The sequence below is a fragment of the Entelurus aequoreus genome, linkage group LG13 (assembly GCF_033978785.1).
Source record: "Entelurus aequoreus isolate RoL-2023_Sb linkage group LG13, RoL_Eaeq_v1.1, whole genome shotgun sequence".
NCBI lineage: Eukaryota > Metazoa > Chordata > Actinopteri > Syngnathiformes > Syngnathidae > Entelurus > Entelurus aequoreus.
The window spans coordinates 15,680,083-15,692,622 of record NC_084743.1 but is presented as its reverse complement, the minus strand read 5'-3'; positions in this window follow the sequence as shown (position 1 = coordinate 15,692,622).

The following is a 12,540-nucleotide window of genomic DNA, read 5'->3' as shown; positions in this document are numbered from 1 at the left end:
GAAAGAACCCGAGCCCGGGGATCGAACCCAAGACCTTCATACGATTGAGCAAATCCTTTTCAACCTATATTCAATTGAATAGACTGCAAAGACAAGATACTTAACGTTCGAACTGGTAAACTGTATTATTTTTTTGCAAATATTAGCTCATTTGGAATCTGATGCCTGCAACATGTTTCAAAAAAGCTGGCACATGTGGCAAAAAAGACTGAGAAAGTTGAGGAACGCTCATCAAACACTTATTTGGAACATCCCACAGGTGAACAGGCTAATTGGGAACGGGTGGGTGCCATGATTGGGTATAAAAGCAGCTTCCATGAAATGCTCAGTCATTCACAAATAAGGACGGGGCGAGGGTCACCACTTTGTCAACAAATGCGTGAGCAAATTGTCGAACAGTTTAAGAACAACATTTTTCAACGACCTATTGCAAGGAATTTAGGGATTTCACCATCAACACTCCGTAATATCATCAAAGGGTTCAGAGAATCTGGAGAAATCACTGCACGTAAGCGGCAAGCCTGAAAACCAACATTGAATGCCCCTGACCGTCGATCCCTCAGGCGGTACTGCATCGAAAAGCGACATCAGTGTGTAAAGGATATCACCACATGGGCTCAGGAACACTTCAGAAAACCACTGTCAGTATCTACAGTTCATCGCTACATCTGTGAGTGCAAATTAAAACTCTACTATGCAAAGCCAAAGCCATTTATCAACAACGCCCAGAAATGCCGCCGACTTTGCTGGTCCCGAGCTCATCTAAGATGGACTGATGCAAAGTGGAAAAGTGTTCCATGGTCTGACGAGTCCACATTTCCAAATTGTTTTTGGAAACTGTGGACGTTGTGTCCTCCGGACCAAAGAGGAAAAGAACCATCCCGGATTGTTCTAGGCGCAAAGTGTAAAAGCCAGCATCTGTGATGGTATGGGGGTGTATTAGTGCCCAAGGCATGGGTAACTTACACATCTGTGAAGGCACCATTAATGCTGAAAGGTACATACAGGTTTTGGAGCAACATGTGTTGCCATCCAAGCAACGTTACCATGGACGCCCCTGCTTATTTCAGCAAGACGATGCCAAGCCACAGCGTGGCTTCATAGTAAAAGAGTGCGGGTACTAGACTGGCCTGCCTGTAGTCCAGACCTGTCTCCCATTGAAATGTGTGGCGCATTATGAAGCCTAAAATACCACAACAGAGACTGTTGAACAACTTAAAGGCCTACTGAAATGATTTTTTAAAATTTAAACGGGAATAGCAGATCCATTCTATGTGTCATACTTGATCATTTCGCGATATTGCCATATTTTTGCTGAAAGGATTTAGTAGAGAAAATCGACGATAAAGTTCGCAACTTTTGCTCGCTGATAAAAAAAAAGCCTTGCCTGTACCGGAAGTAGCGTGACGTCACAGGAGCTAGTATTCCTCACAATTCCCCGTTGTTTACAATGGAGCGAGAGAGATTCGGACCGAGAAAGTGACGATTACCCCATTAATTTGAGCGAGGATGAAAGATTCGTAGATGAGGAACGTTACAGTGAAGGACTTGAGAGGCAGCGATGGACGTATCTTTTTTCGCTCTGACCGTAACTTAGGTACAAGCTGGCTCATTGGATTCCACACTCTCCTTTTTCTATTGTAGATCACGGATTTGTATTTTAAACCACCTCGGATACTATATCCTCGTGAAAATGAGAGTCGAGAACGCGAAATGGACATTCAGTGCCTTTTATCTCCACGACAATACATCAGCGAAATGCTTTAGCTACGAGCTAACGTGATAGCATCTTGCTTTAACTGCATATAGAAACAAAAGAAATAAACCCCTGACGGGAAGTATAGATAGAAAATCAACAATACTATTAAAATGTGGACATGTAAATACACGGTTAATGCTTTCCAGGCTGGCGAAGGTTAACAATGCTGTGCTAACGACGCCATTGAAGCTAACTTAGCAACCGGACTGCACAGAGCTATGCTAAAAACATTAGCTCTCCACCTACGCCAGCCAGCCCTCATTTGCTCATCAACACCCGTGCTCACCTGCGTTCCAGCGATCGGCAGAAGGACGAAGGACTTCACCCGATGCGTTTGGCGGCCCGGAGACGTAGGAAGTCAAGGTGAAGTCGGCCGCTAGCGCTCCAACAAAGTCCTCCTGGTTGTGTTGCTGTAGTCCGCTGCTAATACACCGATCCCACCTACAACTGTCTTCTTTGCAGCCTTCATTGTTCATTAAACAAATTGCAAAAGATGTCCAGAATACTGTGGAATTATGAAATGAAAACAGAGCTTTTTGTATAGGATTCTACGGGGTACCATAACTTCCGTTACTCGGACTTCGTCACGTGCATACGTCATCATACCGCGATGTTTCAGCCGGATATTTCCCGGGAATTTTAAAATGTCACTTTATAAGTTAACCCGGCCGTATTGGCATGTGTTGCAATGTTAAGATTTCATCATTGATATATAAACTATCAGACTGCGTGGTCGGTAGTAGTGGCTTTCAGTAGGCCTTTAAGCTGTACATCAAGCAAGAATGGGAAATAATTCCACCTGAGAAGCTTCAAAAATGTGTCTCCTCAGTTCCCAAATGTTTACCGAGTGTTGTTAAAAGGAAAGGCCATGTGACACAGTGGTAAAAATGACCCTGTGCCAAATTTTTTGCAATGTGTTGCTGCCATTATATTCTAAGTTAATGATTATTTGTTGTTGTTGTTGTTGTGTTTGCTGTTGTTGTTTTTGTCTCTCTGTGTAATCCCCCTCTTGTCCCCACAATTCCCCCCTCTGTCTTCCTTTTTCTCTCTTTCTATCCCCTCCTGCTCCGGTCCGGCTGCACCAAATGATAATATAAATACATTTAATGAAAGTCAAAATACAAGTAAGGCAACAAGAGAAGTATCCTACACTTCTCTTTTGTAAAGTAAATCTGAACAGCCGATATGGGCATCTACATCTGCTATATGATTTGCCCGAGAAGCTGGGCAGGACATTATAAAAAATAAAAATAAAAAATAAAAATAAAAAAAGTTAATGATTATTTGTAAAAAAAAAAACAAGTTTCTCAGTTGGAAAATGAAATATCTTGTCTTTGCAGTCTATTCAAGTTGCCAAGGCTAAAGTTGAAAATGATTTGCAAATCATTGCATTCTGTTTTAATTTAAGAATTACACAACGTGCCAACTTCACTGGTTTTGGGTTTTGTGCCACAGGAATTTGCTGCAAAAAAATGTTAGTCACCAAAGTTTGAACTAAGCCCTCAGTCGAATAGCAAAAAGTTCAAATGTAATTAATTACATCCATTTTTGTTCATCAAATTCCACCCACATTTTTCCGTCAAAGGCAAACATTTATTTTTATCCGTCTGGCAAAGGTATCATTTTCAGGTGATTGCCGCTGATGATTACAAATAACCTTTCCAAATGGCACCGTGAGAAATGTAAAACGGGGCTATTTACAATGATGGATGGAATTCATTTCAACAGAGGGCGTGATTGCAAAGTTGCAAAGTCTAATGCCTGTGAAAATGACGTCGGCGTACGACCTCCTCACTGAGAGAAGTCTTTGCACTGATGCGTCGTGTCGTACTTTTCCAGGACCCCCGTTGCCGCCGTGTCGTTAAAGCCATCAGTCACATGACTTTGCCGCGTGTCAACAAGCCATCGAAAGACTCCTAACCAACCGTGAGGTGAGGGGATTTTGACATTAAAGAAGTGCTTGTTTAAATGCAAAAACGGAAGAGAGTTTCTGGGCGGGAATGCCCTCCTCTTAGTGCTCTCGGCTGTAATGGATGACACTTCCAAGCCTGCAATTACTCACCGTCTATCTGCGGCTACCTTTTCATCACGCTCCCTATAAGGAGTCCTATGGAAAGGAAAAGGGAAGAGGCTTGAAACGTGTGGTGCGGTATTTGTGTTAATGATATGATGACCCACTTGAGGTGCTAACCTCTTTCACAATATTTTTCCGGCCGTGTTGAAGATTACCATTGATAGGCATCGGCACCCAGATCCTTTAGTTCTAAAGTTAAGTTAAGATTAACAATTTATTCTACAAAAAGGAGTACCGTATTTTCCGGACTATAAGGCGCACTTAAAATCCTTTCCCCCCCCTCAAAACTCGGCAGTGCGCCTTATAACTGTGTCTCGCCGTCAACACATGCCCCGCCCTGCCCGATGGTGCTCGTCCTCAGCACCACGGACAGCGGCGGTGACTTTTGCTCCTGCAGGCAGCGCTGACTACACCTCCCCCCCACAGAGTATTATTGTGGTGTGTGTATAAGGCAGGGGTCACCAACGCGGTGCCCGCGGGCACCAGGTAGCCCGTAAGGACCAGATGAGTAGCCCGCTGGCCTGTTCTAAAAATAGCTCAAATAGCAGCACTTACCAGTGAGCTGCCTCTATTTTTTAAATTGTATTTATTTACTAGCAAGCTGGTCTCACTTTGCCCGACATTTTTAATTCTAAGAGAGACAAAACTCAAATAGAATTTGAATATCCAAGAAAATATATACTCGGTCTTTACTTGTTTAAATAAATTCATACATTTTTTTACTTTGCTTCTTATAACTTTCAGAAAGACAATTTTAGAGAAAAAATACAACCTTAAAAATTATTTTAGGATTTTTAAACACATACCTTTTTACCTTTTAAATTCCTTCCTCTTCTTTCCTGACAATTTAAATCAATGTTCAAGTAAATTTCTTTTTTTTATTGTAAAGAATAATAAATAAATTTAATTTAATTCTTCATTTTAGCTTCTGTTTTTTCGACTAAGAATATTTGTGAAATATTTCTTCAAACTTATTATGATTAAAATTCAAAAAAAAATTTCTGGCAAATTTAGAAAATCTGTACAATCAAATTTAAATCTTATTTCAAAGTCTTTTGAATTTCTTTTAAAATTTTTGTTCTGGAAAATCTAAAAGAAATAATGATTTGTCTTTGTTAGAAATATAGCTTTGTCCAATTTGTTATATATTCTAACAAAGTGTAGATTGGATTTTAACCTATTTAAAACATGTCATCAAAATTCTAAAATTAATTTTAATCAGAAAAAATTACTAATGATGTTCCATAAATTATTTTTTTTATTTTTCAAAAAGATTCGAATTAGCTAGTTTTTCTTTCTTTTTTTCGGTTGAATTTTGAATTTTAAAGAGTCGAAATTGAAGATAAAACTATGTTTCAAAATGTAATTGTCATTTTTTTCGTGTTTTCTCCTCTTTTAAACCGTTCAATTAAGTGTAAATATCATTAATTATTAATAATAACATAGAGTTAAAGGTCAATTGAGCAAATTGGCTATTTCTGGCAATTTATTTAAGTATGTATCAAACTGGTAGCCCTTCGCATTAATCACTACCCAAGAAGTAGCTCTTGCTTTCAAAAAGGTTGGTGACCCCTGGTATAAGGTAAGACATATAATCTGGCGTTTTGTTTCGCAATATTCAAATCAAATCAAATCAACTTTATTTATAAAGCACATTTAAAATTTACCACAGTGGTAGCCAAAGTGCTGTACAATGGGCAGGTTAAAAGATAATACGAGAACCGAGCAAACACAACACAACACAAACGGAACACGATACAAAATAAATAAATAAAATATAAAAACATAAAAACAGGTTCACAGCAGGTGTATTATGGGGCGCCATTGCAGGATGGGTATCACTCAGTGTTAAAAGCCATGGAATAAAAGTATGTTTTCAAGAGAGATTTAAAAACAGGAAGAGAGGAGGCTTGTCTAACACTCAGAGGTAGGTCGTTCCAAAACTTGGGAGCAGCAGCAGCGAAAGCTCTGTCACCTCTAAGCTTCAGCCTTGTGTCCCGGACCGTCAGTAGCAGCTGATCGGCTGATCTTAGGGATCAGGTGGGGCAGTAAGGCTGAAGGAGGTCGGAGAGATATGTTGGCGCGAGGTTGTTTAGACATTTAAAAACAAATAAAAGGAGTTTAAAATTGATTCTGTAACGCGGGACGCTAATATAGGGGTGATGTGCTCACGTCTGCGGGTCTGTGTTAGCAGACGAGCAGCAGAGTTCTGCACGAGCTGCAGGCGGGCGAGGGAGGCCTGGCTAATGCCTACATACAGGGCATTGCAGTAGTCTAAACGAGTCGAGATAAAGGCGTGGATTAATTTCTCGAGATCATGTCCTGATAGAAGCGGTTTCACTTTCGCTATTTGGCGTAATTGATAAAAACTTTTTTGTACGACGCCGCTGATTTGTTTTCCGAATTTAAAATCTGAGTCGAACTTTACCCCCAGGTTTGTGACACAGTCGCTGAGATACGGGGTCAGAGTGCCGAGGTCAACGTTGGGGGAGGGGGAGCGACTTGGACCGAACAACATAACTTCTGTTTTGTCTTCATTTAGGCTCAGGAAGTTAGCTGAAAGCCAGGCTTTGATGTCGTGCAGGCAGTCAATAAGACGTTGAACCGTGTTATTTTGTGCCATGGGAAAATAAATCTGGCAATCATCGGCATAAAAATGAAATGCAATATCGTACTTTCTAAAAATAGAACCAAGGGGGAGAAGGTGAAGCGCAAATAAGATTGGGGCAAGGATTGAGCCCTGGGGAATATTATGCAAAAGCAATTTTTCTTACCTTCTGGTACCTGCTGATCTGTATTTGGGATCTGCATAAATCCAGAAAAATTGCGCACGTCCGCCTTTGTAGTCCGTGGCGACGCCGTAGTCGATAAGCTTCTTCTTTTTCTCTATCTTCTTGTTATTGGACAATGTAAGTGTAAAGTTCTTACTTACATCTGTCAGTAAACTCAACCATGAAAGCGCTAAAATAAGACCGCCCACCAAACGGCGCACCCGTAAGCGACTGTCAGAAAGCGGCTTGAAGATGATCTGTAAGACATCATCTATGCAACATTTTGACCAAAGAACCACCATTACATGTTATGTAGACCACAAGGAAGTCTTTTACATTTAGAAAAATAAATCAATAATATGACTCCTTTAATGCGCCTTATATATGAAAAAAGATAAAAAATAGACCGTTCATTGGCAGTGCGCCCTATGGTCCGGAAAATACGGTAAGTACAAATAATTTGGATGTCAGCGTCCAATCTCTAAAATGGACGCCCGTCTCTCATGCTTTTGTCTACCTAAGTATCAAAATTGAAAGTTGCCTTGACGATACACATGTTTTTCCACTCTCCGTCCCAAAGAAAATAATACGTCTCAGATTGCATACGGTAGATGAGGAAACAGGGTCATCATGTGTGTATCTCTTCTAGCTAGTGATTTCCAAGGCGTTCTTGTTCTGCCAAAAAGGACAGCGTGATGACATTCGGTGTGCAAAAACTCGGAACATTTATTTTTTTTACCCCCCAAACAAGGAGACCCTTGAAGCCACAGCCAGCACTTGAAGTGATTGGCACATCCTTGCCTTTGACAAATGTGTGTATTTACGTGTGAGACAGGCCTCAACTTTGCCAATGTTCAAATCCAGGCTGAAAATACTTCCATTTAGTTGTCTATATCAGTGTTTTTCAACCACAGTCTGGTGTGCCGTGGGAGATTATCTAATTTCACCTATTTGGGTTAAAAATATTTTTTGCAAAGCAGTAATTATAGTCTGCAAATGATGTGTTGTTGTTGAGTGTCGGTGCTGTCTAGAGCTCGGCAGAGTAACCGTGTAATACTCTTCCATATCAGTAGGTGGCAGCCGGTAGCTAATTGCTTTGTAGATGTCAGAAACAGCGGGAGGCAGGGTGCAGGTAAAAAGGTGTCTAATGCTTGAACCAAAAATAAACAAAAGGTGAGTGCCCCTAAGAAAAGGCATTGAAGCTTAGGGAAGGCTATGCAGAACGGAACTAAAACTGAACTGGCTACAAAGTAAACAAAAGCAGAATGCTGGACGACAGCAAAGACTTACGGTGGAGCAAAGACGGCGTCCACAATGTACATCCGAACATGACATGACAATCGACAATGTCCCCACAGAGAAGGATAAAAACAACCGAAATATTCTTGATTGCTAAAACAAAGTAGATGCGGGAAATATCGCTCAAAGGAAGACATGAAACTGCTACAGGAAAATATGAAAAAAAAATGAGAAAAAGCCACCAAACTAAAACACTACACACAGGAAAACAGCAAAAAACTCCAAATAAGTCAGAGTGACAGTTCACCTACTTTGAGAAAAGAGCTATATTGATGCATGCTTGGTTATGGTTTAAAGTCAAATCCAACAATTGCGACAACGATTTTTTACTGTCAACTGAGTTTAGTCTTCTAATGATTTCTTCTGGTGGTGTGGCTCCGGATTTTTTCGACGCAAAAAATGTGCCTTGGCTCAAAAATTTTTGAAAAACACTGGTCTATATGACAAGTGAAAGAAGGCTGTTTTAGAAACACTCTTAAACCTACTGAGATCGGTAGGTTGTGAGTTCAAACCCCGGCCGAGTCATACCGAAGACTATAAAAATGGGACCCATCAAGGGTTGGAATTGGGGGTTAAATGTGTCCCGTGAAAAACCGTCCGACCGGAACTCTCTAATAACTAAAGTTCCTTGGGTGAATAATGTAAACTCACTACACCTGTATGTTTTAGCGCTTTCATGGCGAGTCTACTGACAGATATAAGTAAGAACTTTACACTACTTTATATTACAAATGGCAACAGCGGAGGATGAATGTCACATAACAAGAAGATAGAGAAAAAGAAGAAGATTATCGACTATGTTGTCGGCACGAACTACAAAGACGGAAGCGCAAAATTTTTCAGGAGTTATGCAGATCCCAAATACAGATCAGCAGGTACCAGAAGGTAAGAAAGTTGCTTTTGCAAAAAATTGCGAAACAAAACGGCAGATAATATGTCTTACCTTATACACACACCATAATAATACTCTTATGTTGAAGCACAGTACAATCCATCAAGCGGTGTGGCTTCATAGCTTACCAAAATCGTACTAAAAAATTTTGATGGATTTCTGAGCACCGTGTGTAATGTTCTATATTTTCAATGGAACATATAAAATGTTGGTGTTGTTTACTTGAGTCATATTGCCATCATAATGCAGTCTACACGTGTCTCTTATGTTGGACTGCCATCTGCTGGTCACACTTATCATTACACCATGTACCAAATAAAATTGCTTCGAGGTCGGTAAGCAAAACCAGAATTATTCCGTACATCGGGGTTATAAGGCGCACTGTCGAGTTTTGAGAAAAGAAAAAGGATTTTAAAGTGCGCCTCATAGTCTGGAAAATACGGTATTCATCATTACATGTCAAAAAATGATGTGTTACATATTAACATGTTAGATATTTAAATTAGTTGCACATATTTCCCCTGCGCTGGCGTCCGTATGTGAAAAGAAATGATTTATTTTGCACACAGGAGCAATTATTGTTAATGACGTTGGAATAACCCTTTCAGGCATCTTGCTATAATTACTGAAATAAAGATAAACAAATATTTGAAAATAGAAAATGAAGTTATGATTGATTGAATTTTGAAAAATATATCCCTGTGGCGGTCAAATTCCCCCCCCCCCCCCCCCCCCCTCTCTCGCCCCTGCACCACCTGACTTGCACCTGTATCCAACCACCAAGTACTTTTTGAAACAAGCACCTAGAGGCCATAAAACTCTGATTGCAAGACGCGAGCAGCGGACTTGTAACGGCGATGTGAGAAATGTGTCATCATCGGTGGCACGTAAAGTATGTACAGTGCAGAGACTAATGAGCCAAGTTTCGCTCCTCTCGGTCCATGGGAAATGGTAAATGAGCAAAATGCTCGTGGGCTTGATACATTATGAAATATGCTTTGTAATTCTCACACTTTAACAAAGCATCGCTAAATTGGATGTTTGCCTGTCTTATGTATCAAATAAGATAAATATTGCTAAAAAGTTGTGCACATCTTTAACTGCCGTCACACAAAACCCCAAAACCAGTGAAGTTGTCACGTCGTGTAATTCGTAAATAAAAACAGAATACAATGATTTGCAAATCCTTTTCTACTTATATTCAATTGAATAGACTGCAAAGACACGATATTTAATATTTGAACTGAGAAACTTGTTTTTTTTGGTTGCAAATAATCAATAACTTAGAATTTAATGGCAGCAACACATTGCAAAAAAGTTGGCACAGTGGCATTTTTACCACTGTGTTACATGGCCTTTCCTTTTAACAACACTGGGAACTGAGGAGACACATTTTTGAAGCCTTTCAGGTGGAATTATTTCCCATTCTTGCTTGATGTACAGCTTAAGTTGTTCAAGTCTAGTACCCGCACTCTTTAACTATGAAGCCACACTGTTGTAACACGTGACTTGGCATCGTCTTGCTGAAATAAGCAGGGGCGTCCATGATAACGTTGCTTGGATGGCAACACATGTTGCTCCAAAACCTGTATGTACCTTTCAGCATTAATGGTGCCTTCACAGATGTGTAAGTTACCCGTGCCTTGGGCACTAATACACCCCCATACCCTCACAGATGCTGGCTTTTCAACTTTGCGCCTATAACAATCCGGATGGTTCTTTTCCTGTTTGTTCCGGAGGACACAACGTCCACAGTTTCCAAAAACAATTCAAAATGAGGACTCGTCAGACCACAGATCACTTTTCCACTTTGCATCAGTCCATCTTAGATGAGCTCGAGCCCAGCAAAGCCGGTGGCGTTTCTGGGTGTTGTTGATAAATGGCTTTCGCTTTGCATAGTAGAGTTTTAACTCGCACTTACAGATGTAGCGACCAACTGTAGTTACTGACAGCGGTTATCTGACGTGTTCCTGAGCCCATGTGGTGATATCCTTTACACACCAATGTCGTTTTTTGATGCAGTACCGCCTGAGGGATCGAAGGTCACAGACATTCAATGTTACGTGCAGTGATTTCTCCAGATTCTCTGGACCCTTTGATGATATTACTGACCGTAGATGGTGAAATCCCTAAATTCCTTGCAATAGCTCGTTGATAAATGTTGTTCTTTAATTGCCGTATAACCCGGTGCGCCTAATGTACGTATTAATTCTGGTTGTGCGTTTCTGGGTGTTGTTGATAAATGGCTTTCGCTTTGCATAGTAGAGGTTTAACTTGCACTTACAGATGTAGCGACAAACTGTAGTTACTGACAGCGGTTTTCTGAAGTGTTTCTGAGCCCATGTGGTGATATCCTTTACACACCGATGTCGTTTTTTGATGCAGTACCGCCTGAGGGATCGAAGGTCACAGACATTCAATGTTACGTGCAGTGATTTCTCCAGACTCTTTGAACCTTTTGATGATATTACTGACCGTGGATGGTGAAATCCCTAAATTCCTTGCAATAGCTGGTTGATAAATGTTGTTCTTAAACTGCCGCACCTAATGTACGTATTAATTCTGGTTGCGCTTACCGACCTGGTAACAATTTTTTTTAGTACATGTGTAATGATAAGTGTGATGGCAGTCACACATAAGAGATATATGTGGACTGCAGGCTGACGCCTGTTCAATAAATGATGCAAGCAAGTACAGGTTAGCAAGCAACAACAAAACTTGTGATGTTTCATTGAGAATATAAAACATTACACACGGTGCTCAAAAATCCGTCAAAATGTTTTAGCACGACGTTGCTAAGCTACGAAGACGCACCGCTTGATGGAACACGGAGCATCACGGCCAAAGTAGTCAGACGCACCGTGCTTCAACACTCGGGTATTATTATGGTGTGTGTGTATAAGGACCTCAAAATGGCACCTTTTCGGAGACATAATATCTGGCGTTTTTTTACCTATCGGTACCTGCTGATGTGTATTTTGGATCTGCATAAGTCCCGAAAATTTGCGCTCGTCCGCCATTGTAGTCAATAAGCTCCTCCTTTTCCCTATTCTCTTGTTGTGGGGCATTCATCCTCCGCTGTTGCCATTTCTTAAACAACGTAGTGTACAGTTCTTACTCATATCTGTCAGTATATTCGCTATGGAAGCGCTAAAAACTTCCGGGACACGTAAATAAGACCGCCCACAATACGGCACATCCTAAAAGAGGGTCAGAAAGCGACTTGAAGATGATCTGTAAAATATAATTTATGCAACAAAAGAACCACCATTACATGTTATGTACACCAGTGTTTTTCAACCTTTTCTGAGGCTAGGCACATTTTTTTCATTGAAAAAAATCCTGAGGCACACCACCAGCAGAAAACATTAAAAAAATGAAACTCAGCGGCCGATATTGACAGTAAAAAGTCGTTCTCGCAATTTTTGGATATGACTTTAAACCATAACCAAGCATGCACCAATATAGCTCTTGTCTCAAAGTAGGTGTACTGTCACCACCTGTCACATCACACCCTGACTTATTTTGATTTTTTTGGGTGTTTTCCCTGTGTGTAGTGTTTAAGTTCTTGTCTTGCGCTCCTATTTTGGTGTTGATTGTCATGGCATGTACGGATGTACTTTGTGGACGCCGTCTGCTCCACACGCCGTAAGTCTTTGCTGTCGTCCAGCATTCTGTTTTTGTTTACTTTGCAGCCAGTTCAGTTTTAGCTTCAACGCCTTTTCTTAGCGGCACTCGCCTTTTG